Below are 4,392 nucleotides of genomic sequence, written 5' to 3'. Positions count from 1 at the left end.
ATGACCTGGCTACATTATTCCCTAATAATAACACTATGATATAATAATGGTACAGCCTTAGACTTAATCCTCGTATCAATGGCTGTCCTAGTGTACCAGGCCTGGATATCCATATCATCTCTCCCCTTATTCAAGAAGCGTTGCCCCCAACGCGTGAGGGTCTTCTGGAAAAAGGTGATGTGATATGAACATGATACGTCCTCGCCGTCCTCAAGTCTTGCTTGCCTTCCACACCACATCCTCCCTCGCGGCTTGCTTGACTTGATACATGATGCGTGCAGTTAACACGCGTCCATTGGGAACCCCAAGAGGAAGGTGTGATGCGTACAGTAGCAAGTTTTCCCTCAGTAAGAAACCAAGGTTTATCGAACCAGTAGGAGTCAAGGATCACGTGAAGGTCATTGGTGACGGAGTGTAGTGCGGCGCAACACCAGGGATAAATAAAGCAAACTAAATAAAGTAAATGCAAGTAGCTAATTTTTTGTGTTTTTAATATGGAGAACAAGATAGTAAATAAAGTAAAACTAGCAACTAATTTTTTTTGTGTTTTTGATATAAGATCAAACAAAGCAGTAAATAAAGTAAAGTAAAGCAAGACAAAAACAAAGTAAAGAGATTGGAAGTGGGAGACTCCCCTTGCAGTGTGTCTTGATCTCCCCGGCAACGGCGCCAGAAAAAGAGCTTGATGCGTGCAGTTAACACACGTCCGTTGGGAACCCCAAGAGGAAGGTGTGATGCGTACGATAGCAAGTTTTCCCTCGATAAGAAACCAAGGTTTATCGAACCAGTAGGAGTCAAGGATCACGTGAAGGGCGTTGGTGACGGAGTGTAGTGCGGCGCAACACCAGGGATTCCGGCGCCAACGTGGAACCTGCACAACACAATCAAAGTACTTTGCCCCAACGTAACAGTAACAGTATAAAACATCACACGTCGGTTGTTAACGTAACAGTAATTTTGTACGATTTGTCCCTTGTGCACAAGTTGCTAAAGTGATTGCTGAGATATGTGTAGATTTTAACCTATGGTAAACATCACACGTCGGTTGTTAACGTAACAGTATAAAACAGGAGCAATTTAATTCCAATCGTTAAATAATCTACCTTCATAGGGACGAATCCGCACATACACGGACGATCCCGGCGGTGGTGGCCGCTCCGGAGCCGGTCGAGATCGTGTTCCTTCGGCTGTACGACAGGTGGTTGGTGCATGCCTTCAATCCGCCGGCCGGCGTGACGGATGCGTATTAGATCCATCGATCGGGTGTTCGATCCGCATGGGCGTGGGCAGCAAGATGAAGATGACGCATACCGGAATCCACGAAACCTGTATTGCAGCATCTGAATTAGTCACCCACGGATAGATAGGGAAAAAATTATTCAAGACGCCATTTAGGATTGGAGGCAGCTATAGCTTGCTAGAAAATTGGGGTGGCGGCGGAATACCCTAAAATAACGAACCCTTGGAGATCCCGTTTCGCCAATGGACTCCAGGACCGTCTAATGTTGCAAGATAGGGTAGGAATTGATCGATTAAAAGAGTCCATGGCTAGTATGAACCGATATATAGCGGGCTACCTTTTGCTGCGTGAGATTTCACGCTGATAAATCTCCAATATTGATATGTTGTTGCGCTAAATTGTTAAATCTTGGCCCTTCATTGTCTTGTGTTTTAATTATATAATAGAAGATTGGAAAACAACAAAAAAAAGGGGTTTGAGAGCTCCATCAAATAATCATGCCATCTTAAATGGTTATAAAGAAAGAGCTTTATGGGAGACAACCCAATATATTTATATTTCTGTTATTTACTACTTTGTTGAGTCTTGGAAGTCACTACTACTGTAATGACCTCTCCTTATCATGTTTATTTTGTTTTTGTGCCAAGAATTGCCTCTAATGGTAAAAAAGTGGTATTTGGGGGATTTGCAATCTTGTTTACTGTTTCTGGTTCGTCACGAGAAAAATCGCCAAAAATTACCATAACGCAAGTTTGAGCTGCCAATTTACGAGCATCTTCCCCAGGTATTTATCTAACTTTCATTAGTTCAGAGTTTTTCGAGTTACGCAGCGTAGCTATTTTTCAAAAATCAATTTTTATGAACTGTTCTGTTTTGACAGATTCTTGCACTGTTTTGCATTTGCATCTTTTTGCCCACCTTTTTGAGTTCTCTTGATCAAAGAACCTTATTGAAGTTGTGCTAAAGTAGCTAATGCTTATTAAAATTCTTTTCATATGTCATACTGAACTTTGTAGATTTGATTAATATTATCATTGCACTAACGCTGCTAATGAGATTTGTGATGAGTTTTGTATGAAGAAAGTTTTCAAGTGTAGGAAAGAAGAATGATGAGATGAGATGAAGAATGGACAAAAGCTCAAGCTTGGGGATGCCCATGTCACCCCAAGATATATTCAAGAAGTACAAGCGTCAAATCTTGGGGATGCCCAAGGCATCCCTTCTTCATCAATAAAAATATCAGTCCTGCTTTCGTTAACTATATTTTTATTGCTTCATATACTATGTGTTATTCTTGGAGCGTCTTTATTTTCTGTTGTGTATTTTATTTTCAATAAAGTGGTCACCATCATACCATGTTTGTTTGGGAGAGAGACACGCTCCGTTTTAATTGTATGAACGCTCTAGTTTTCACTCTTATTGTTCAACGAGCGTTTTCTTTTTGCTAGTACTGCGTTTAGCTCTGGTTTTTCACTCCTATTTTGTTCAGAGCTTGGTACTATGCTTCAGTTATATATGATTAGCTCTCTGATCTTTAATCAATATTATAAATGAGAGTTGTTTCCAATAAGTTGATTGGTGTTAGATACGAGTAAAAAGGTTTCATATTAATAGTGATGCAAATGGAAGATCTCCTCTGATGTTTCAATTGTGTTGAATTGGTCATTTAGTTTATACTTTTAATATCACCATATGCTTTAATTAATAAGTTTTGTCGCTATGCATGATTATGACCATTATTGCTCTCTTAGTTGGTCGCTATCTTTCTTTCTGCTAGCCTTCATTTCATATCGAGTATGATCTCTACTCGTGCATCCAACCACCAAAAACCAAAATATGCCAAAAGTGTCCACCATACCTACCTATATGTGGTATTTCACCGCCACTCCAAGTAAATTTACATGTGCTACCTTTAAAACCTTCAAAATAATTCCTTGTTTTTGCAATACATAGCTCATGGGAAAGTAGCCTAAAAAAATATTGTGGTGAGGAATATGTCACTTATGTATCTTAGTTCTTATAAGTTGCTTGTTGTGTGGCAACCATGTCGACAAGGGGACACCATCATCATATTTTTGATAAATATCATGTGAGTTACTATGCATGTCCGTCTTGTCCGAAGTAAAGGAGATAACCATGATAAAAGGTTAGAGTATGCATATTATTAGAGAAGAACATTGGGCCGCTAACCAAAGCCATGTTACATGGTGGAAGTTTCAGCATGGACATTAAAACCTCAAAAATCTCTTATGAGAAATTTATGTTGCCAAAAGCTTTAAGCTTAAAAAGGAGTCCATTTGTCTGTTGTCCGTGTTGTCCCGGTATGGATGTCTAAGTTGAGAATAATCAAAAGCGGGAAATCCAATGCGAACTTTCTCCTTAGACCTTTGTACAGGTGGCATGGAGGTACCCCTTTGTGAAATTTGGTTGAAACATATGTAATGCGATGATAATCCATGGAAATCCGAGCTAATTAGGACAAGGTGCGGGCACTATTAGTATTCGATGCATGAGGCTTGCAACTTATAGGAAGTTTTATACATAACCTATATTACTTATTGCTACCGTTGACACAATTGTCTCTCTTAAAATTTTATATCTCTATGTTTTCAAAATAAAAAAGCTCTAGCACATGTTTAATCTCTCGCTTCCCTCTGCGAAGGGCCATTCTTTTACTTTTATGTTGAGTCTTCATCTTCTAAGTTATATGCACCGTCTTATGAGAGCATAGTTGTCATTCTTAGTTCTATGTGCATGGTCCCAAAATTATTATTGATTGAATCATGAATGTGTTATTACTTGTTCTTAAATTATTTGTATCTAGTCATCCTTTGAACTTTGAAGGTGCATGTCACCTCAAAAATTATTCTTTTTATCACTTACATACTCGAGGACGAGCAGGAGTTAAGCTTGGGGATGTTGATACGTCGCAAACGTATCTATAATTTTTGATATTCCATTCTTGTTTTACACCAATTACTATATGTTTTAAGGGACTAACCAATTAATAGTTGCAAAAGTGCACAAGTTCTTGGTTTCAACTTTGTTGTGCAGGAAATAGGCAAATATGGAAGGAAATAGCTCATTATGGTGAAATCTGGAATTTCCCGGAATCTGTCCCTGCTGAACACTTTTCAAAGATCGCTTCGAAA

The sequence above is a fragment of the Lolium rigidum genome, chromosome 5, assembly GCF_022539505.1.
Source record: "Lolium rigidum isolate FL_2022 chromosome 5, APGP_CSIRO_Lrig_0.1, whole genome shotgun sequence".
Classification (NCBI taxonomy): Eukaryota; Viridiplantae; Streptophyta; class Magnoliopsida; order Poales; family Poaceae; genus Lolium; species Lolium rigidum.
This window is presented reverse-complemented; position numbering follows the sequence as displayed.